Source organism: Pogoniulus pusillus, unplaced genomic scaffold (assembly GCF_015220805.1).
Source record: "Pogoniulus pusillus isolate bPogPus1 unplaced genomic scaffold, bPogPus1.pri scaffold_66_arrow_ctg1, whole genome shotgun sequence".
NCBI classification, from domain to species: Eukaryota; Metazoa; Chordata; class Aves; order Piciformes; family Lybiidae; genus Pogoniulus; species Pogoniulus pusillus.
Genome location: NW_026974715.1, coordinates 438071 through 460816, shown reverse-complemented (window position 1 = coordinate 460816; position 22746 = coordinate 438071). Strand labels below are relative to the sequence as shown.

The 22746-nt window shown below is 56.3% G+C and overlaps 2 long non-coding RNA genes across 3 annotated transcripts; one reads left to right on the top strand and one right to left on the bottom strand.

Annotated features, from left to right (window-relative positions):
- Nucleotides 1-2695: 2695 nt before the first annotated feature.
- On the bottom strand, nt 2696-11026 carry LOC135174484 (uncharacterized). Of its 2 annotated transcripts, none has more exons than XR_010301930.1 (6): nt 10985-11026; nt 10165-10507; nt 9440-9686; nt 9177-9347; nt 8597-8690; nt 2696-2944 (listed from the first exon to the last, which is right to left on the bottom strand). It is a non-coding gene; the product is annotated as an uncharacterized LOC135174484 (long non-coding RNA). The 2 variants fall into 2 exon arrangements; XR_010301929.1 differs by lacking the exon at nt 2696-2944 and adding an exon at nt 7999-8191.
- On the top strand, nt 10990-21076 carry LOC135174487 (uncharacterized). The gene is made up of 3 exons (XR_010301935.1): nt 10990-12543; nt 16586-17010; nt 20085-21076. It is a non-coding gene; the product is annotated as an uncharacterized LOC135174487 (long non-coding RNA).
- The last annotated feature ends 1670 nt before the right edge of the window (nt 21077-22746 follow it).

The window sequence follows — 22746 nt, the reverse complement described above, 5'->3', positions numbered from 1 at the left end:
ATGAAGTTGTGAGGGACAGAACTGGGCACATTGGTCAGTTACTGTGTTATGCTTCAAATCTTGAGCATGGGCAAAGAGGAAGCACAGCTTATACATCATAGAATCTTAGCCTGGCTGGGGCTGGAAGGGACCTTAAAAGATCATCTTGCTCCACCCCCCCTGCCAAGGGCAAGGTCCTATAAAAAAAGCCAAGAATTGGTTTTACTATGGACCAAATCTTCAGACACAAATCAGTCCAAATAGAACTGATCCAGGGAAAGAAAAAACAATCACAGAACCATGGAGTTGTTTGGGTTGGGAAACATCTGCCCCAGTGCCTGACCCCTCTCTCAGGAAATGTTTTTCCCCATATCCAGTCTAAACCTCCTCGGGCACATTTCAGGCCACTTCCTCTCATTAGAATCACAGAATGGTTTAGGTTGGAAAGGACCTCAAAGATCATCCAGTTCCACCCCCCCCCTGCCACAGGCAGGGACATCTCCCGCTAGAACAGGTCACTCAAGGCCTCATCTAACCTAGCTTTGAACAGCTCCAGGGAGGGAGCATCCACAGCCTCCCTGTGCAGCCTGTTCCAGTGTTTCACCACCCTCACTGCAAAGAACTTCTTCCTCCTAGCACCTGATATGAGGGGAAAAGACTAACCCCAGCATGATGCAGTTCAGGATGCTGCAGCTGTGTTTCACTCACATCCTTCTCCTGCCTTCCCTCCCGCTGCTCCTACAGGTCTCACTGAGCCTCTGTGCTCAGCAGTCTCATTGCAGAGGCCTCCTCCTGGTGCAGGGGAGGGGTAATGTGTTGTGAGCTGCCATCCTCTGGAGCCCTCTGCTGGGAGAAGTATGGGGCTAGTGTCGATGCTATCTTCTTCCTCACTGTAGAGCCCAAAGAACTCTGGAGTCATGTTGAGGTTTTCTAGCTCACTTTTGTACCCTTCTCTTCCCTTCCCTGCTCTGCAGCTCCATGCTGCATCCAAATTCCCCATGCAGGACGTTCTTTACCCATGCTGGATGTTATTTCTGTGCTCTCTTTGTTACCCCTGTGACTTTGTGCAGCTCCAGCTCTGCCTCTGTTACTGCTGTCTGTGCAAGCCTATGGCTGTACCACACAGAGGGAAGCAAACATTAACCATGCATAGAGTCACAGGATCACAGAATCAACCAGGTTGGAAGAGACCTCCAAGATCATCCAGTCCAACCTATCCCCCAGCCCTGCCCAGTCAACCAGACCATGGCACTAAGTGCACACCTCCAGGCACGGTGCCTCCACCACCTCCCTGGGCAGCCCATTCCAATGCCAATCACTCTCAGGGAAGAACTTCCTCCTAACATCCAGCCTAGACCCTGCCTGGCACAGCTTGAGGCTGTATCCCCTTGCTCTGTTGCTGGTTGCCTGGCAGCAGAGCCCAACCCCACCTGGCTACAGCCTCCCTTCAGGTAGTTGCAGGCAGCAATGAGGTCACCCCTGAGCCTCCTCTCCTCCAGGCTGCACACCCCCAGCTCCCTCAGCCTCTCCTCACAGGCTTTGTGCTCCAGGCCCCTCACAGGCCTCTGTCGCCCTTCTCTGGACACCTTCCAGCACCTCAACATCTCTCTTGAATTGAGGGGCCCAGAACTGGACACAGCACTCAAGGTGTGGCCTGAGCAGTGCTGAGTACAGGGCAGAGTAACCTCCCTTGTCCTACTGCCCACACTGCTCCTGAGCCAGGCCAGGATGCCATTGGCTCTCTTGGCCACCTGGGCACACTGCTGGCTCATCTTCAGCTACTCTCTACCAGTACTCCCAGGTCCCTTTCCTCCTGCTGCTTTCAGCCACTCTGTCCCCAGCCTGTAGTGCTGCTTGGGGTTTGTTGTGGCCAAAGTGCAGAACCCTGCACTTGGCCTTGTTAAATCTCATCCCTGTGCCCTCTGCCCACCCATCCAGCCTGGCCAGGTCCCTCTGCAGGGCTCTCCTACCTTCCAACAGCTCCACACCTGCTCCTAGCTTGGTGTCATCTGCAAACTTACTGCTGCTGGACTCAATCCCCTCATCCAGATCATCAATAAAGATATTGAACAGGACTGGGCCCAGCACTGACCCCTGGGGCACACCACCAGTGCCAGCTGCCAACTGGATGTGGCACCATTCACCACCACTCTCTGGGCTCTGCCATCCAGCCACTTCCTGACCCAGCACACAGTGAATCTCTCCAAGCCATGAGCTGCCAGCTTGGCCAGGAGCTGCTTGTGGCAGACAGTGTCAAAGGATTTGCTCAAGTCCAGGTAGACTCCATCCACAGCCTGCCCCACTGTCACCAGGCAGGAACCCTGTGCTGGAGGCGTTTTTAGGCCTCCCTATTTTGTGAAGGAGAGATCTGCTTCTGGCCTGGACACTGGGGTGGAGGCTGCAATCAGATGGTCTGTGGGAAGAGAGCTGCCAGCAGCTGCTTGGATGGAGTGGAGAGCAAGGGGAGGAGGAGAAGAAAGGTGGCTGTGGCCCTGGTTGCAGAGTGCCTGCAGCTGGCAGAGAGCCTCTCAGCAGCCCTGTACAGCTGGAGGAAGAAGTGAGCTCCTGAGAGGCAGTGATCTGTGGCCAGTGCAAAAGCCCCACGTGCTGGAGAGTAAGCACAGGCTGCTGGCCTTGGGTCGCTGCCTCCAGGCTGGCTTAGAGGGCTGGGATGGAGACCTCCTGGAGATGAAGGCCTTCAGCTGTGGGTGAGTGCAAGGTGTGCTCAGTGCTGGCTGCCCCTCAGACACGCAGCAGCAGGAGTGTGCCATGGGCTGGAAGGCTCCCGATGGGGAAGGCTACTCCGCTGAGTGCAGCTACGCTGAGAACAGTCTCCAGCACAGGTGGGGATGGCAAGGTGAGCTCTGGCTGACCTCCTGGGGGTGAACATCTGCCTTGGCGCTGGGTACTGCCCTGCTTTGAGACAGAGTGAGCTCAAGGGGAGAGAGAGAAGGAAACCAGAGCCCTGTGGGTTGAGACAAGGAGAGTTTAATGCAAAGTAACTCAATGTACAGCACCTTCTGAGCAAGCAAAGCAAACCAAGGCAGCAGAACACACTCAGCAAACAAAGCAGCAAGTGGCAAAGGGCAGTGTCCAAGCCAAGTGAAAGAGACACAGACCCCAACCCAGAGAGTGGAAGAAAGCCCCCCAGAGCTGAACTCCAAGCCTCCCCACCCTCTGCTCCAGCCAGCACTTGTGCTACAAAGCTGGCGTGAGCAGCAGGGCAGCAGATTCTCATCAGCAGGCTGAACAGGCTGCCCCAGCTGCTCCCTGCCAGCCCAGAGCAGCACAGGTGTTTGTTGTAGCCTTGCTCCATCAGTCTCGGCCAAACCAAGGCCATGGCATCTTCACAAGACCTCCTCAGCTCTTTTGCAGCACAGCTTTGGGGGGCTCCAATTAAGACACAAAACTGCTGATGTGGCCTGGGTGCTGCAGTACCTGGGCCCTGAAGCTACTGAATCAGCTTGCAGTAAGCCAGGTGGCTCCCCCGCCGCTGGGGACAGCAGCAACAATGCCCTCAGCCTCTGGCGGCTCTGCAGGCTGCTCACTGCAGTCTTAGGGTTGGGGGTGCTGCACAGCACCCATCTGAGGAGGGGACTCAGTGCCCCCTGGCTGCGTTTGCAGATGGCACCACATTGGGTGGCAGTGCTGACCTGCTGCAGGGCAGGAGAGTCTGCAGAGGGATCTGGACAGGCTGCATCAATGGAGCAAGGTCAGGTGTATGAGGTGTAACAGAGCCAAGTGTGGGGTCCTGCACCGGGGTCACACCAACCTCAGGCAGCACTGCAGGCTTGGGGCACCTGGGGGTGCTGGTGGCATGCTGGCTGAGCACGAGCCAGCAGTGATGTGGCAATACACACAGGCAGCAGTGCCTGTGGAAGCTTGGCACTCGTGGTGCTCTGCAGCCTGTGTTGGGTCAAGAGAGGCACTCAGAGGTGTCCCAGGGCCATCCTCTGTGAGGAACAGTCACTTGGCTTTCCTCCCAGCCCACTGGACTTGGGGCTTTTGTCCTCTCCTTGCCATGCCAGCTCATGCAATGGAACATCCACAGCAGTGGCTCGAAGGTGTCTGAGCAGCATCTTCCCAGCGCAGCCACAGGTCCCTCTGTGCTGTGCGGGGGCAGTGGCTACAAGCAAGTCCAGTTCCCTGGAGCAAAGCTCTTTGCTTTTGGCTCTGAGGGCACCTCCACGGTGCCCTCTGCTCCTGCTGGGGGAGTCGTTTTGAAGGTAAGCCTGAGGTGCTCTCAGTGCTTCCACACAAGCTCCTGTAACGAGGTTGCAGCAGCAGCAGCAGCCACTGGCAGTTGGGAAGCAGCAGCTGCTCTCTGTGCAAGCTGCTGCTGGGTTCATGCACTGTGCACTGTAGCATTGCCTGCTGCTGAGCAAGGCTCTGACCCCTCTGCTGGCATTTGGCCCTCTGGCTGCAGCATGCACACTGCTGCTTCCCAAAGCTGCTCTGCAGCACTTGTCCTTAGGGTCTAGCTGAGCACAAAGCTCAGCTTTCATCTTTTGAATCTATTGATGCAGCTCAGCTCAGTGCAAAATGTGTGCCTGGTGCCTGCAGCTTCTCCTTACCCTGCCCTGTGAGCTACCTGAGGCTGTGTTAGCCTCAGCCTGATCCAATCTTCCCCTTGGAGGCTGCAACCCAGGCCCAGGCTGAATGCTTCCCACTCTCCAAACTGCTGTGCCACAGTAACAAAAGGTTCCCGGTGCCATAGTCCTGCCCTGCCTCCTCTGGGCTGAATGCCCAGCAGCAGAAGCCATTGCAAGGCAGAGTAAGTGCAAAGGTTCCTTTGCCCCTGGGGCATTCAGAAGCAGCTCCTCTAACAGGAGCTATAGTTGAGCCACCCCTCCCCCCCCCCCCCCCCCCCCCCCCCCCCGCCTCTCTGTCTGTCTCCTCCCCCCGACACTCCTGCCCCTCTGTCTGACTCCGCCCCCACCCCCCCCACCTGTCTCACTCCTCCCATTCCCCTGCCCATCTATCTGCCCCTCCCTGCCTCTCGCTCTCTGCCCCCCTCTCTTCTCTCCCCTTCTCTTTTCTCCGCTGGGTAAATGTGTGCCTGGGGCCTGCAGCTTCTCCTTATCCTGCCCTGTGAGCTTCCTGAGGCTGTGTTAGCCTCAGCCTGATCCAATCTTCCCCTTGGGGGCTGCAACCCAGGCCCAGGCTGAATGCTTCCCACTCTCCAAAGTGCTGTGCCACAGTAACAAAAGATTCCTGGTGCCATAGCCCTGCCCTGCCTCCTCTGGGCTCAATGCCCAGCAGCAGAAGCCATTGCAAGGCAGAGTAGATGCAAAGGTTCCTTTGCCCCTGGGGCATTCAGGAGCAGCTCCACTCACAGCAGCTATAGTTGAGCCTTATTTGCTTGGCCTCAGCCCCTGCTCTTACCCTGCCTCCTGCAGCCTGCGACTGCTTCTCCGTGGCCGAAGCAGCAAAGTGGGGAAGATCTCAGCGTTGTGCTTCATTCCCTATCAGCATTCCCAAGGGAGTCCCCAGCAGGCTTTGGCTGGGCTGCACCGCAGCCAGGTGCTTGCAGGCGTGGGGGCAATGCCTCTGCTGCAGAAACCTGCCCCTGAAATCTGAACTTTCTGCCTTGCAGTCAAACAGTGAGGAGAAGGTTCTGGAGAGCTGCCTCTGCTTGGCAGGACACTGAGCTGCTCTTGTTTCAGTGCACTGCAGTGCAGCCATGGGCTGTGGCAGCTGCCTCACTGCCTCCATGCGTGGCAAGGTTCAATGACAACCTCACTGGCTCCAGAGTCTCAACGTGGGCAGTGCTGCAGGGGCCAGAGCAAGAGCCGTGACAGAATCGCTGCCAACTGCACAGCAGCAGCTGCGTGGGACAGAAGGCAGCAACAGTGCTGCTGCTGCTGCCGGCAGCTTCAGCTCTGCAGAGGCTGAGGTGGAGCCGAGGCAGGCGGCAGCACAGGGCCTGGAGCTCAGCCGGGGCAGAGGGGGAAGAGCTGTGCCAGAGCAGAGCTGTGTGCGGGCAGAGCCTTTGCTGTGCCCTTGGCTCCTCTGCCTCTCTCTGCCGACAGCCCCTCCCCTCTCTACCTCCTCCCCGCCCCCCCTCCCCTGCCCCCTTCCCTCCCCCCTCCCATCCCACCTGTAGAACTCCGACCCCACCCCCATCCTGCCTACCCCGCCCCACCCCCCGCCTCTCTAACTCCGCCCCCACCCCCCCCGCCTGTCTAACTCCGCCCCCACCCCCGCCTGCCTAACTCCGCCCCCACCCCCGCCTGTCTAACTCCGCCCCCACATCGCCGCCTGACTAACTCCGCCCCCTACCCATGCTTGTCTGACTCCGCCCCCACCCCCCGCCTGACTCCGACCCCACCCCCCCGCCTGACTCCGCCCCTACCCCCCGCCTGCCTAACTCCGCCCCCACCCCCCTCCTGCCTAACTCCACCCCCACCCCCCCGCCTGCCTAACTCCGACCCCCACCCTACCGCCTGCCTAACTCCGACCCCACCCCCCCGCCTGCCTAACTCCGACCCCCACCCTACCGCCTGCCTAACTCCGCCCCCACCCCCCCGCCTGCCTAACTCCGCCCCCACCCCCCCGCCTGTATAACTCCGCCCCCACCCCCCCCGCCTGACTAACTCCGCCCCCACCCCCCGCCTAACTAACTCCGCCCCCACCCCCCGCCTAACTAACTCCGTCCCCACCCCCCGCCTAACTAACTCCGCCCCCACCCCCCCGCCTGCCTAACTCTGCCCCCACCCCCCCGCCCTCTCACTCCGACCCCCACCCCCCCGCCTGTCTAACTCCGCCCCCACCCCCCCGCCTCTCTAACTCCGCCCCCACCACCCGCATGTCTAACTCCGCCCCCACCCCACCGCCTAACTCCGCCCCCACCACCCCGCCTCTCTAACTCCGCCCCCACCACCCCGCCTGTCTAACTCCGCCCCCACCCCACCGCCTAACTCCGCCCCCACCCCCCGCCTCTCTAACTCCGCCCCCACCCCCCCGCCTGACTAACTCCGCCCCCACCCCCCCACCTGCCTAACTCCGCCCCCACCCCACCACCTAACTCCTCCTCCACCCCCCACCTGACTAACTCCGCCCCCACCCCACCTGTCTACCTCCGCCCCCACCCCCCCACCTGTCTAACTCCGCCCCCACCCCCGCCTGCCTAACTCCGCCCCCACTCCCCCGCCTGCCTAACTCCGCCCCCCACACCCCCGCCTGACTAACTCCGCCCCCAACCACCACCTAACGCCTCCCCCACCCCCCCCATCTGACTAACTCCGCCCCCACCCCATCTGTCTACCTCCGCCCCCACGCCCCCGCCTGTCTGACTCCACCCCCACCCCCCAGCCTGTCTGACTCCGCCCCACCCCCCCGCCTGCCTAACTCCACCCCCACCCCCCGCCCCTCTACCTCCGCCCCCACCCCCCCGCCCCTCTCTCTGACTCCGCCCCCACCCCCTCCGCCGGCTGGGCGGTAGGAGGCAGAGAGGAGCAGGGCAGGGGCTGAGAAAGGGGCAGGAAGAAAAGGGCCGAGAGAGAGGCAGAGCAGCAAAGGCAGCAGCAGCTGTTTCCCTCTGCCCCAGCTGAGCTCCGGGCACTCTGCTGCCGCCTGCCCCTGCCCCACCTCAGCCTCTGCAGCAGCCCTGCTGTGCCCCCAGCAGCTTCCCTCCCGCTGCTCCCCACCGCTGCCTAGGCCAGCACAAAGCTCAGCTTTCAGCTTTTTCATCCAGTCCTGCAGCTCAGCTCAGTGCAAAATGTCTGCTGCTGCCTGCAGCTTCTCCTGACCCTGCCCTGTCAGCTTCCTGAGCCTGGGCCAGCCTCACCCTGAGCCGCTCTGCCCCTTGGGGGCTGCAGCCCAGGCTGAATGTTTCTCACTCTCCCAATTAAACCCTCCAGCTGTCCTCAGCCCCTGCTCTCACCCTGCCTCCTGCAGCTGCTGCAGCTCAGCTGAGGCCAGCAGCCTGCGACTGCTTCTCCGTGGCCCAAGCAGCAGAGTGGGGAAGATCTCACTCAGGGGCACTGCTGGAGAGCAGCACACAGCCAGGCCTGCTACCTTGTGCCTGCCCACGGCCCACTCTCTTTGCCACGCTCCAGCCAGGAATGCCTCCCTGCAGCTTGCCATCGAGGCCAGGTCCTCCGGCTCTGGGCACTGGCAGTGAGTCCCTTCTGAGTCCTGGACGTTCATCTTGGGAGGTCTGCTCGCTGCAGTATGGAGCTGCACCTTCTGGCCAAGGCATCCACAGGCACTGGAGCAGGAAGGTGAGCACAGTGCAGGCAACTAAAGAACTCCTGCCACGCTCTGGGCCTCCAGGGGCAAGCACCCAGCAGCACCAGAGCCCAAGGAAAGCCTGCAGCCAAAAGTACCAAATCCCTGTCCCACAGCACTGCCTCAAGTGCTGCCTGAGCTCCCAGCCTCGGCCCTGCTCCAAACTGCAGCATCCCTGCCAACTCCTTCACAAGGGTGCCATTGCCTGGCACTTGCTGCCATCTCACCACACAACTCTCAAAGCCACACAGCTGGGCAGCAGGCCAGGAGAGCAGCCTCCAGGCAGCAGAACAGAGGAACTCATCTCTCCCAGGCTCTCCAGGAGCACCTCGCCTCCAAACCGCCCCACACCAACCCCCAAGCAACCAGGCTCTGACTGGCTTACCGAGGCAGCAGCTTGCAGGTCTTTATGAAGGGCTGCAGTGCTCCTGGCTTGCTCCTGGGCTGTGCTGCTCAGCCTGCAATGTTCACCTTGGACCCTGACAAGCAAGCACAGGCCTCAGCACAGAGGTGCACAAGAGCACAAAGCCCCAGAGAAGCCTGGGACACAACCTCCCCTACAGCAAAAGCAGCTCTGGCCACCCTGTGCTGCCTTGCTGGGACACAAGAACACAGAGGGCAGAGCCTGGCTCCACTCTGAGCTCCTCACCGCTGCAGGCCTCCTGCCAGCTCTTGGACAGACGCAGTTCCCCTGCAGGCATCCTCCAGGTGGCCCTGCGGGTTCTGCCCTGCTGTGTCAGACCCAGAAGCAGTGCTGGGAAATAAACACACCTGTCCTCCTGCTCCAGTGATGGACAAAGGGACCTCACTCTCAGGCACCTCTCTAACTGCAGGCCCCAGGCTCACAAAACAAAGCTGAGTCACTCCCAGGTCACTCCCTCTGCTCTTGGGGCACAGTTGGCTCGAGTGCACTCAGACAGCTGTAGGGCAGCCACCTGCTGCCAAGAGAGAGGCTTTCTCCATACCTTAGCTTCAGATCTCTCCAGCTCCTCCTGCAAACTGACATTCTCCCTCTGCAGCTCACTGCTCTCCTGCTGCAGGCAGCTGCTGGAAAGCTTCTGGGCTTCGTGGCAGGACTCTGCCAGAGGCTGCACTCTGCCAGCGTGCACAAGCTCCTGCTGCAGCTGCAGGACCTTCTGTTACAGAAACGGAGTTCCATGAGCAGGGAGAGGTCAGGCAGAAGCACACAGGAGGAAAGAGGCTTTGACTCAAGGCACTGTGTCATTACCTGGCTCTTCAAAGTGCTCAGCAGAGCAGGGCAGGCGATTCTGCCCTTCCACTGCACTCTGCTGTGGCTCCTCCTCACCTGCTGCATCCAGCTCCCCAGCACAGGGAAGGCATCAACCAGTTAAGAGCGGGGCCAGAGAAGGCCACAGAAGGAGACAGGGAGCTGGAACAGCTCTGCCACAAAGGAAGGCTGAGCTACAGCTCTTCAGCTTCGCCTGAAGCAGGCTGCTGGGGGATGTCATTGCAGCCTTTCAAGGGAGAGAGATGGAGAGAGAGACGTTAGCGAGGGCTGCAGGGACAGGACAGGGCCTGTAGGTGGCATGGGCAGGAGCTGGGGGCTGCAACCGTGCAGCTGATGGATGGAGGTTCCTCTCCCCTCCCAGTGCCCTCTCTGCAGGCAGAGGACAGCAGCAATGGTTTGCAGCTCTACTGAGGGCTTTCTGATTGAGGCTCTGCCCCTTGGACTCTGGCCTGACTCTGAAGGACGCCAGCAATGTCCATGGCTCATCTGAGCCCCTCCGAGTTCAGGGATCCTCTAAGGGGCTATGGAGAGGCCGACAAAGGCAGCCAGAGCCTGGCCCCAGCTGGGAAAATCCCCTCAGCTGTGCCCGTGCTGCCCTTTGCCGGCTCTGCCAGCCGAGGCCGTGGCAGCTTTGCCACGGGGCACTGCCCACCCCCACTGCTCCTTCGCCCCCAGCCTCTGGGCGCCGACTCTCTGCCACTCACCTCTGCCGGCTGGGAGAAGCAGAGGCGATGCAGGCTGCCGCCGCTGGCGTCTCGCTGCCGCTGGGCTCCACCGGCAGCCACCGTCGCCGAGCACCGCGGCCGGAAGCCTGCAGGGCTCGGGGCGGCTCCCGCCGGCGGGACGGAGTCGGACGGCAGCCGCCGAGGGCCGTGGCGAGGCTCGCCTGGGCCGGGCCGGCTCTGCCCCCGGAGCCGCTGCCAGGCGTCTCAAGAGCCTCGCTCGCCGCCGCCTCTCGGTGCTGCAGGCTCCTGCTTTGCTCCCCTGCCTCACTGGCGGCTGTGGGGCTGAGAGGCTCCGAGCTTCGCCCTGCCCCGGCTCTGCGCTCTGCAGGCAGGAGGAGGCAGTCAGCTGAGCACACAGCACCAGCGTCAGCCACACAAACTCCTCTGCCCGGGAAGGGGCCTCTTGTTCTAGGGCCGCAACGGCGCCCCGCAACGGCGCCCCGCAACGGCGCCCCGCAGCTCTTCGCCGCACCACCGCGCTCCGGCGGCTGCACTGCGCCCCGGCTGCTATAGCAACAGGGCCGCGGACGCGCAGCGGCACTGTGACAGCAGCAGGGACAGAGAGGGGAGTGCCCAGGGTGGGGCAAGAGAGCAGACAAGGGGCAGAGCCCACCCGGGCCCAGAGCGGAGCGGGGGCTGCCTGCGCCCCCCCTGCTGCAGCTCGGCCAGCCCAGGCCCGCAGGCTGCTCTCCACCAGCACCCCCAGGGCTTTCCTGCAGGCAGCAGGACCCCAGCACACTCCCACCCGGCCTGACATCGCCCCCCGGGGCCCCGGCACACGCCGCCCCCAGGCACTCACCGCAGCCGCTCCGCTGCCAGCTCCCAGCGCCCCTCTCCGGCTGCTTCCTCCGCAGCACTCTCCAACGGGGCCGCCGACCACGCCCCCCGCGCTGATTGGTCAAGGGCCGAGCGCAGCCTCCCATTGGCTGCGGAGCGCCTCGCGCCCCACCCGCTCCCGCCCCCGCGGCCAGCCCCTCCCCGCCCCTCCCTCCCGCGCTCCGCCCGCTCCGCGCAGCGCCCCTGGGGGCTGCAGTGCTGCCGGTGCCTGGCACCGCCTCGGGCTGCAGCCAGCCCCGGCCCGGCCCCGCTGCGCCTGAGGCGGGCATGTTATCAATTGAGAATGACTCAAAATCCAAGTGTCCAGGTTACAAATTGATTCCATTAGGCAAGTAGAATATGAGCAAAGTCACAGCGCTGGACGACAGGGGAGTCACCGCTCCGCCACCTGCCGTGACAAGTCTCTTCATTAGCCTATATTTATACTGTGTTGTCTGCGTTGTTCCACCCTGCAAATTACATAAACCCATCCTTTCTGCGCATGTTCCTTCGTTTGGGTTAGGGTCTGCCTTCCCTTCTGGTGGTCGTTGAGGATGAAGTAAGCAGTCCTCCTCAGGTGTCCTCTGGTTCACCCGTCTCCAAATATGGACTTCCTTTGGCTGGTTAATGTCCCGAATCCCACTTCTCAAAATTAAAGCTTAGTCCTTGGAACATGACTGATTAATGTCCGAGCCCACATGTGGCCTGTTCTCTCTTAGCTCAAAATTAAGGATGCACCTAAAGTTTTAGTCTTTGAAATACTCAGCAATTAGCTAGCTTATTCTTTGCACATTACCATCTCTAGCATGACCTCTCGGTTAGGCACATCTCCTGATTTGCAACAGCTGTATATACACTGCCGTTTGCAGCTAAGCATGCTTAACATTCTATTCAAATGTTTCTTTATTGAATAATTACAATTACCTATTACAATTCTATTAAAATGTTTCTTTATTAAACAATTACAATCACCTATTACAGGCAGAGCCTGCGGCCCCAGCGCCGTGCGGCCGAGAGAGCCCAGCCCAGGGCCCGGGGCGTGCTGAGCGGCTCGGGGCCCCGCACGGTGCCAGCCGCGGCCGTGGCTGCCCTCACAGCAGGCCTGAATGGCAGCTGCGGCACTCAGCGGCTGCTGACGGCTCTGGCCCCAGGGAGACCCCACGGCCTCAGGCTCCCTCATTAGCGTAACCCGCCCTTAATTACCGGGGCTGGGGAAACGGTTTGGTGCAAGGGCTGAGCTCCCCCAGCTGCCTCTGCTGCCTTCAGTCTCTTACCAGGAGACAGGAAAGGGAGGGGAGCCAAGGCAGAGGCTGCAGGGGACTGGCACCGAGCGAGGCTCAGGGCTCAGGGCTGGCACTCTCCTGGCAGCAGCAGATGAGAGCAGTGCTGAGCCCGGGCCCTTTTCTGGCTCCTCTCCCTGCCACCCCACGGCTGCTCTGGGAGTATCTACCTGGCTCCACCTGCAGCACTGCCTCCAGTGCTGCTGTGCCCGGCCCAGGGAGGAGCTGGAACTGCTGAGAGGGTCCAGAGGAGGCCACCAGGGTGAGGGGAGGGCTGCAGAGCCTCCCCTGCGGGGCCAGGCTGGGGGAGCTGGGGCTGTGCAGCCTGCAGAAGGGAAGGCTCCAGGGAGACCTTAGAGCAGCCTTGCAGTGCCTGAAGGGCTCCAGAGGAGCTGGGGAGGGACCTGTGACAAGGGCTGGGAGCGCCAGGATGAGGGACAGTGGCTCTGAGCTGGCAGAGGGGAGAGTGAGAGTGGAGGTGAGGAAGGAATCCTTGGCAGTGAGGGTGGGCAGAGGCTGGCACAGGTTGCCAGGGGAGGTTGTGGCTGCCTCCTGCCTGGAGGGGCTCAAGGTCTGAGCGAGCTGTGCCGGTGGGAGGTGTCGCTGCCCATGGCAAGAGGCTGGAACTGGCTGATCCTGAAGGTCCCTTCCGACCCAGCCCATTCTCTGCTGCTCTGCCTCTGTGCCAGGAGCAGGCTGTTGAAGGAAGCTGCCCAGCAGCGTGGGTCCTGCAGAGCAGCAGCGTTTGCTGTCCCGCAGGGCGGCCAAGGGCTCTTGAGGAGGCTTTCTTCAGCTGGCTGCAGGCAGCTCGGTGATTCACTGTCTGATTGTCTCCAGCCATTAGGAGGATGTTGCCTCCTGTGCTTGGCCTCTTCTGAAGGATTCTTTGGCAACTGCTCTTTGATGGCTGCTAAACGGCGTGGAGCAGGGATACAAAAGGGAACTCTTGCTCCTCTGTGCCCCAATTGCCCTAGGGGGAGAGTTGGCCAAAGGGACCGATCCTTTCTTGGCTGCCTTCTTTCTGAAGGCAAACCTAATGTTTGTCCTTCCCTTCTTGAAAGGCTTCTCCTGTTGAACACAATTTCACACAATTATAATGAGGTGACTCAAGAGCAGAGAGGTTACAGATGAGCTTCACATGGTTGCTGTAGCTGCTATTTCATTTACAATTTCTGTTGGCTGTGGCATTTTTGCCATGTTAAGGGATAAATACTGAAAGCATTTCACATGTCACAGATTTTATGAGCTGTCTTCTGTAGAGCTTGTCAAGGTCTTACTCCTCTTGATGCATGTTTCTTTGAGAGTCAGTCACTGCTTGGAACCTTGAGGTTTGGACACTTTGCCTATGTCCTGGTGTGCACCCAAACTGGGCTGTTAGAACTGGGGGTGTGCAGCCTGGAGAAGAGGAGACTCAGGGCAGAGCTCATTGCTGTTTACAACTACCTGAAGGGAGGCTGTAGCCAGGTGGGGTTGGTCTCTTCTTCCAGGCAACCTGCAGCAGAACAAGGGGACACAGTTTCAAGTTGTGTTGGGGCAGGTCTAGGCTGGATGTTAGGAAGAAGCTCTTCCCAGAGAGAGTGATTGGCATTGGAATGGGCTGCCCAGGGAGGTGATGGAGTCGTCGTTCCTAGAGGTGTTGAAGCAAAGCCTGCATGAGGCACTTAGTGCCGTGGTCTGGTTGATTGGCCAGGGCTGGGTGCTAGGTTGGACTGGCTGAGCTTGGAGGTCTCTTCCAGCCTGGTTGATTCTGTGACTGGTGCTCCATTGCTATGAATTATTTTAGTGAGAGGAAAGCAGCCTTATTTCTCTTTCCAAATGCTCTGCAGGAGTATTTTCCTGGTGAGGAAAAGAATCAAATCTAATATTTCATAGCCCATAATGTAGTATCCAGGAGTAGATGAGATATTGCCTGTCTCTGTCAGGCAAAAAGGAAATGAGGACAGCCTTTGAATAGCCTCCTTCTCTTTCAAAGTGGCAAGAGTATGAAAGGAGAATGACTTGCAAGCCAGAAAACAGAGTGGGGGTTGTCTGGCTGTCCCCATGCTAGCATGCAGTAGGATGCTGAAGAAGTAGATCTGTTTGTAGAGTAAAGCAGTTTGTGATGAGGTTCCAAGATGTGTAATGTTTTGGAGGCATACCTTGGGCTACCACTGCTGTGGGTTCTAGGACTCAACCTAATCAGCAGCTGAAGCACATCTGCTCTGAGTATTCCCAAATTCAGTTCAGTTCCTGCTTGCTGAGTCCTCCACCTCCTGTGATTTGGATGCACTAAATGGGGCACATAAGGGATTCTTCTGACCCCACAGTGCAGTCTGAACAAGAATGGTGATGCACCATATATATCCAGAATAGGGAGAAGGTTTGAAATCTTCAATTGCTAGCAAAATGCTGCAGCAGAAAGATTGCTTCTGAACTGCTTCCAAGGTTGCTTCTGAAGCTGCCTGTATTTAAGCAGCTATGCTTTAAGCTGGCCTGTAGGGAAGCAAGTTAAATGGGAAAGGCAGCACAGAACTGCAGCCTGGAACAAGAAGGAAGGGACCACAGAGCACTGGCATAGGCTTCCTAGAGAGGTCATGGAGTCTCCTTCTCTTGAGACTTTCAAGGCCTGTCTGGATGTGCTCCTCTGTGCTCTGTGTTAGACAGGATTGTCCTGCTCTGGCAGGGGGGTTGGACTCGATGAGCTCCTTGTGTCCCTTCCAAGCCCTAACATCCTGTGAGCCTGTGAAAAAACTGTGTCAAGTGAGGTCCTAGAGGTGACAGGTTTATTCCTGAGATGGTTTAATGTATATTGGACCTTAAAAACTGGAGAAAAGAGAAATGAGGGCAGATAAATATATCTCCTGTAGATCCTGTAACAGTCTGTAGACCTGACTTGAATGATTATCCTGGCTAAAGCTTTCTGTGCAGCCTCATGAAGAGCTGCAGAGGTTGTCTAATGACAGCAGAGCTGCCTTTTGCTGTTACCCTCTCAGTGGTTTTGTGAGGACAGAGATGTAGACTGAAAGACATTGCTTTGTTCTGCTTTCCTGCCTTCCTGTGAGCCAAAGGACTGAAACAAGCATTACACCAGCCTGCAGTCTTAGTCGTGTGGAAATAGAGGCTGAAATATGACACTGTGGTCTCTTGGGCCTTGGCTGGTTGCTGACACTGCTCAGTACTAGTTAGTCAGAGGAGTGAGCCTGCTTACTACTAACAGAACAAGTCTTAGGATCTGCTTGCTACTTAGAGAACAGGACTTGTGAGGAGCAGCTTGTTTGGTGTTGAGAAGAGGAGGCTGAGTGGAGACTTCATTGCTTTCTACAACTACATCCCTGAAAGGAGATTGCAATTAGAAGGGGCTCAGTCTCTTCTCCCCAGTACCAGGTGACAGAACAAGAGGAAGTGGCCTGCAATTGTGCTGGGGAGGTTTAGCTTGGAGATAAGGAAAAGTCTTTCCTGCAAGAGTGGTCAGGCATTGGAACAGGCTGACCAGGGAGGTGGTGGAGATAGTGGCTTTGGAGATGTTGAGGAGCATTTCCACCTTGGCTCCTGTGGCTTCAGGATGCCTCCCACGGGAGAGGAGAGATAGTGGACACCTGGTTAATGAGCAAAACAAGGTGTTGTGTGTCAAAGACTGGGTTGTGCTTGCCTAGGTGATGCTAATGTGTAGATGTGTGCTCTGTGCTCAAGTCTATAGATATGACGTCAGAACGAGCAATAAAGGTCTCTGGTGGGATTCACATGGAGTCATCTGGAGTCCATGTGGTGTCCCTTGGCAACAGGTGGTGACCTGCAGCGCACTGCTGAAGGCAGCATCCGTGGCTCACATCCATTCTCAGTCACTCTCATTCCCATACATTTCCCTAGCACTCACAAGCGTTTGGATGTCTGCCCAGGGGCTCTCTGTGGGGCTGTTTGTGTCTAACACAGGGTGGAATGGATCACAGAATCCTAGAACAGTTTTAGTTGGAAGGGACCTTAAAGAGCATCTGGTTCCTACCTGCTCTGCCAAGGGCAGGGACACCTCCTGCTAGATCAGGTTGCTTCAAGACCTCATGCAACCTGGCCTCGTATGCTTCCAGGGAGGGAGCATCCACAGCCTCCCTGGGAAACCTGTTCCAGTGCCTCCCCACCCTCTGTGTAAAGAATTTCTTCCTAAGATATGCTTAAAGCTGGAGGTCAAGTCCTGGTCTTGTTTCTGGGCTGCTTCTGCACTGCTTAAACCAGACTTTGACATTGTTCCTGAGCCGGCAGTTGGCAGAGGGTGGTGCTTTGCCTCAGCATTTTGCTTGCCTCCCTCTCCTTCAATCTTCTGTTCCTTACAGGAAACACCTGTCTCTTGTGTACTGGAGAAGGAATGGTGTGTGTGCCATCCTGTGCTGGCTTTGCTGCCATCCTCAGCATCCTCCACTGGAAGGTCAGGAGTGCTGTGCTCTGCCCAGAGTGCAGCTTGTCTGATCTGAACAGACCAGTGATCTCCTCAGCTGTGCTCCTGAGAGGGAAGTTCTTCATTATCCACAGAGAAGTTTTCTTGTAATCATGGTTCTGCTGTTTCTTCAGGTGCCTGAATCTGTGTGCTCCCACTTGTATTTTGTTCACAGCAACCTTAACATCTTTCTTAGAGCTCTTTGGGATGTGCAGGCAGCAGTGCATGCAGTGAGATGTGTGCAAGCTGCTGCAGCAAGACAAGACCAGCAGCAGTGCTAAGAAGGAATGCAGTGAGCAGTGCTGCCAGGCTTTTCTCTTTGAGGTAGGTACATAGAATCAGTCAGGGTTGGAAGAGACCACAAGGATCATCTAGTTCCAAGCCCCCTGCCATGCCCAGGGACACCCTACCCTACATCAGCCTGGCCTTAACCACCTCCAGCCGTGGGCCCTCAACCACCTCCCTGGGCAACCCATTCCAGCCTCTCACCACTCTAATGCTGAACAACTTCCCCTGCACATCCAGTCTGAACTTACCCATCTCCAGCTCTGCTCCATCCCCCCTAGTCCTGTCACTCCCTGACAGCCTAAAAAGTCCCTCCACAGACTTTTTGTAGGCCCCTTCAGATCCTGGAAGGTCACAATAAGGTCACCTCATAGCCTTCTCTTCTCCAGCCTGAACAGCCCCAACTCTTTCAGTCTGTCCTTACAGCAGAGCTGCTTCAGCCCTCTGAGCATCCTCATGACTCTTCTCTGGGCGTGCTCCAGCACATCCACATCCTTCTTGTAATGAGGGCTCCAGAACTGGATGCAGTACTCCAGGTGGGGTCTCAGCAGATCAGAGCAGAGGGAGAGAATCACCTCCCTCGATCTGTAGGCCACATTGTAACAGAATGACAGGGGTTGGAAATGATCTCTGGAGATCAAGTCCAGCTCCCGTGTCAAGGCAGGTTCAGCTAGAGAAGGTCACACAGCAGGACTGTAATGTCTCCAGAGATGGAGCCTCCTCACAGCTCTGTCAGCCTTAAGTTAAAGATCATCCTGATGTTCAGAAGAGGAGCACACATATGTTCTAGTTTCTGCCTCTTGGCCCTTGTCCTGTCACTGGGCACCAGTGAAAGCAGACTGGTACCACCCTCCTGGCACCCACCCTTTAAGTGTTTATAAGCAGTTATGAAACTCCTCCCCCAGTCTGCTTTTTTCCAGACTAAAGCACCCAAATTCTCTCAGCCTACTCTCTATCAGTACCCCCAGGTCCCTTTCCTCCTGCTGCTCTCAGCCACTCTGTCCCCAGCCTGTAGCACTGCTTGGGGTTGTTGTGGCCAAAGTGCAGAACCCTGCACTTGGCCTTGTTCAATCTCATCCCATTGGCCTCTGCCCACCCATCCAGCCTGGCCAGGTCCCTCTGCAGGGACCTAGCTTGACACCTGCTCCTAGCTTGGTGTCATCTGCAAACTTACTGATTCTGGACTCAATCTCCTCATCCAGATCATCAATAAAGATATTGAAGAGAACTGGGCCCAGGATTGATCCTTGGGGCACACCACTGGTGACAGCTGCCAACTGGATGTGGCACTATTCACCACTGCTTTCTGAGCCCAGCCCTCCAGCCAGTTCTTGACCCATACCAGAGTGAATCTGTCCCAGCCATGAGCTGCCAGCTTTGCCAGGAGCTTGTGTGGCAGATGGTGTCAGAGGTTTTGCTGAGGTCTGGGTACATGACATGAGAACAATACCAGCTGCAGCTTACCTAGGGAGCGTGGTTGGCTTTCCCTCACCCAGAGTCTTCAAGGTAGGCATTGCTTTCTCTCTAGAGAGAGTCTATGTCCAACAGCAACCTGTAGTTTGTATGCACAAGTGAGTGGTGAAATTGACTCTTTTTAGCCAGGTGATGAGACTAAATGATTCCAGTGGTCTCTTCTGGAGACCATACCAAAGCCCTTTATACAAATCCAGGCTTTTTTTGGGCAGGGAGTATGTTTCTTGGCTTCTCTGACCTCTCACAGGGTTGTCTTTCTTCCAAAGGAACATCTTTAAAGAATCTATAATGAGTGTTTGCTTCTTTAGGCATAGACTTTGCCCCTACTCTACTTGGGGGTGGTTTATTTCCTCTCCTGCCCTTCTAGGTTCATTTTAATTTATTACTTCATCCTGAAGTTTCCTGTCACAAATATTTCTCTTAGCAGCTCTTGGAAGGCAGAGTTTATTATGAATGTTCTTTTCCCACCCTATGCAGCAAGATGATGTCTGTCCTAAAGCTTGGCTCTAGTCCTGAGAATTGGATTAGAATTTTTTCTTTGCCAAAGTTAGTCTAATTTTAAGGAGTTGCTCTATTGGGCACTGTTGCCTCTCAGGATCCTGCTGTCAGCATCTGCAGCTTCAGACAAAGTGTGCTAATGGTACAGTAGCCGTAGCTGAGGTGAGTCACAGCATCACAGAATGGCTTAGATTGGAAAAGACCCTCAAGCCCATCGAGTGCAGTCCTTAGTTTCACTGGGACAAGCCCTTGGCCAAACCAAATCCCTCACCACAACATCTCATCACTGTGAGTCACTGTGCTTGGAAAGGACCACCAAGATCCTGAAATGGTCACATGTTGTATCTGAAAGGGCTGAGGGGTTGCTTCTTGGCAGACAGAAATACCATTTTGTTTCTGCTACCCTGATGCAACCCTGGTGAAAAAAAATCACAGTCTGTAGTTATGGAACCTCCTAAAGGAAGAAGGGGCCTGAGGGTACTGGTGGAGAGTAGCTGAACATGAGCCAGCAGTGTGCCCAGGTGGCCAAGAGAGCCAATGGCATCCTGGCCTGCATCAGGAGCAGTGTGGCCAGCAGGACAAGGGAGGTTATTTTGCCCCTGTGCTCAGCACTGCTCAGGCCACACCTTGAGTGCTGTGTCCAGTTCTGGGCTCTGCAATTCAGGAGAGATGTTGAGGTACTGGAATGTGTCCAGAGAAGGACACAAAGCTGGTGAGGGGCCTGGAGCACAGCCCTGTGAGGAGAGGCTGAGGGAGCTGGGGGTGTTTGGCCTGGAGAAGAGGAGGCTCAGGGCTGACCTCATTGCTGTCTACAACTACCTGAAGGGAGGCTGTAGCCAGGTGGGGGTTGGTCTCCTCTGCCAGGCAAGCAGCAACAGAACAAGTGGACAGTCTCAAGTCATGCCAGGGAGGTTTAGACTGGATGTTAGGAGGAAGTTGTTGGCAGAGAGAGTGATTGGCATTGGAATGGGCTGCCCAGGGAGGTGGTGGAGGCACCGTCCCTGGAGGTGTTGAAGCAAAGCCTGGATGAGGCACTCAGTGCCATGGTCTGGTTGCCTGGCTAGGGCTGGGTGCTAGGTTGGATTTGATGATCTCGGAGGTCTCTTCCCACCTGGTTGATTCCATGACTCTCTGACCTGCAGGAACATTTGTGTCTCCCACCTGATGCTATCATAGATTTGAAGATGTGAATGGACACTTCTGCCATCACTGCTGCACTCTGGCACTGCGATAGCTTCACATTCCCCTTTCCCACCCCAAGTTTCCTTCCATGGTCACACAACCATGCAGAGCACAATATCAGACCCAGTCATTGGGCACAGATGAAAAAGCAAGCAGCAAATTTCTTGGTGGATTGTTTCCCTTCCTGTCAGATCAACATCAACCAACTCTCTGTATCTGTGCAGTTGATGCATCTGGAACAGAGTGGGAACACACAGCTGGGAGCTAGGCAGGAGCAGCTTTCAGCTTGATGAAACTGAACTGACAACATTTAGCTCATGCTAACCATGATTATTAGTGTCAGCTGCTCAGCAAAGAGAGCTTGTCCAAAACATGGTCAGAGAATTTTGGTTCTCAGAATGGACTTTGCAAGGTATCAGCTCAGGCTGGCAATGGAAACAATTTCTGTTCTGTTCTATGAACACTTCCCCTTCCCTTTGCCAAGGACAGGTCTTACACTGTGTGCTAGTTTGAACCTAGCTGGGATATTTTGGTGAGAAGAATTAGATGCTAGGCTGTGAAAAGGGAGCAGTGGTGATGTCTGCTGGACTCAGGCTTGCTGAGATGGACAAAAACAAGAACACAAATGTAGATAACAGAGTTGCTTTCTGTCTCTTGGGGCTGCATGAACTTCTCTCTAACCTAACTTGCTGCCTGACTAATCCTTCTGCTTCCTAACCCCCCTGGCTGAGCCTCCAAACTCACCCTTGAACGTAAGGCAAAGTCTGAGATAAGGCAGAGGGGTGGACAGGAGAAGGAAGGGTGGTTGGGAGCCTATCCAGGGCACTCTGGTTTCTGGGAGGGCTGCTGTGTTTCTGTACTACTGGTTCATGTGTGAAGTTCAGTATCTATTGTACATACCTGCTTGTGTACTGTGCTGAGCTGTAACTATAAAGCTTCATTCCATTTCCAATGACTGAGTCTAGTCTGGGTGATTCTCTTCAGTGTGGGAGGGGAGGGAACATCCAAACCATCACACAATAAATCAGTGCAAAGAGCTGACAACAGAAGGATGAGATCCATGCCTTCTGCAAAAGGATGGGAACCAGAATATCTGCTTTTTCCTGCACATGGGAGTGGCTGCTCCCAGCAAACAGAAGGAGATACACATCACAAGCCAGTGTGAGGCAAAGAAGCAGCTTGTCATTAAGCCATTGCCACTACAACATTAGGAGCCATTTTTAGACATCAAATCAGATTTTACTTTCCTGAGAAAATTCACATGGCAGGCATCACCTTGGCTATTTTGGAAACAACACAATAAAACAGCCAAGCACTTGCACAGCAAAAGATTGTTTCATTCTTTGAATGGGCTGCCCAAGGAGGGGGTGGAGTAGCTGTCCCTGGAGGTGTTCAAGGCTGGATGGGGCACTTAGTGCCATGGTCTTGTTGACTGGATAGGGCTGGGGGATAGGTTGGCCTCAATGATCTTGGAAGTCTCTTCCAACCTGGTTAATTCTATGGTTCTATTCAAACCACCACACTGACCAATTCCAATGAGACCCTGAGGAAACAAGCTCAGTTTTCAGAGGAGTTCCCAAAGCAACTGGTGCTTGGAAACAGGTCTGCACCATTCTACCACCCTGCCTCTGCAGCCAGGCTGTTGGCACTGTGTAACTGTAAGTAGGTCTTTTAGTCCCCCACCTTTTCACCTGCCTGCTTAGATGGAAGGCTCTTTGAGCAGCAGTGTGCTCCCAAACTGCTGCAAGAGCAACTGTCCCACTGTGTAAAGCCACAGGTCTCCTTAGCCCACTCTTACCCCTGGCATTGACCAGCAGCAAATACCTGAGGTGTGCACACACAGAATTACTGTTCCCTGCTGTCAGCAAGGTGTAGCTTGGGGATTTCAGAAGGTGAAGATGTAGCAAGTACAGATCACTGTGTTAAGATTCAACTGAACACACTCTACAAACACCTTTCACCTGCACTTATCCTCCATCAGTGTGTTTGATCCCTTTTTATGCTCTCATCTTAGGCTTCCCAAATATCCCATGCCCTGAATCCCATCCTGTAGCCATGGCATGGCAAAACATGGTGCTTTTTTGTTCCTTTTAAACCATCTGCCTGAACATGTTACCAGATTGCCCTGACGCTTTAATTCCAAGGAGCAGTGCAAAACCATCTTCTAATGACCTTCTTCCTCCCCTCCTCATCTCTATGTTCTAGACCACTGTCACCCCTCCTTTTACTTACTCTTTAGCCAGGATGGCAATCCAGTCTACCAGCCTTGGCCCCAGCCCTGTGTAGAAGCTGTTTCATGTACTTGTATCTTCTCTGGACTTTTCTTACTGCTGCTCTGTTACCTGGGTGACCAAACCCTACCCAGACACCAGGGCATTGGGCAGTGATGTGTGGAACATGCAACCTTGTGTTCAGGAGCCAGTGCTGCAAATTAGCATCATCGTAGAACCAGAGAATCAGCCAGGTTGGAAGAGACCTCCAAGCTCAGCCAGTCCAACCTAGCACCCAGCCCTGCCCAATCAACCAGACCATGGCACTAAGTGCCTCATGCAGCCTTTGCTTCAACACCTCCAGGGAGGGTTAGGGTTAGGGTGAGGAGCAGCTGAGGGAAATGGGGTTGTG